Source organism: Morus notabilis, unplaced genomic scaffold, assembly GCF_000414095.1.
Source record: "Morus notabilis unplaced genomic scaffold, ASM41409v2 Scaffold1264, whole genome shotgun sequence".
Lineage (NCBI taxonomy): Eukaryota > Viridiplantae > Streptophyta > Magnoliopsida > Rosales > Moraceae > Morus > Morus notabilis.
Window position 1 is genome coordinate 39,230 of NW_010367038.1, and position 251 is coordinate 39,480.

A 251-nucleotide genomic window follows, 5' to 3' on the forward strand; every position below is an offset into this window, starting at 1 on the left:
AAATTTTTGGGGCAAATTTTAATTTTAAATTTTTTTTGTGATTTTTTTTTGAAAATAATCACATCTTAACACATATACATATATATGATACATATATTATTCCAATCTGATTGAATTTCAAAAAGGTCAGATAGATAGATATATATATATATATATTTGGCTTCTAAAAAAAAGTACATTTTTTCTACAGACGTTAGAGAAAGCGTATATCAGTAGCATTCCATTCTTTTCTCTCACACATATATATATAT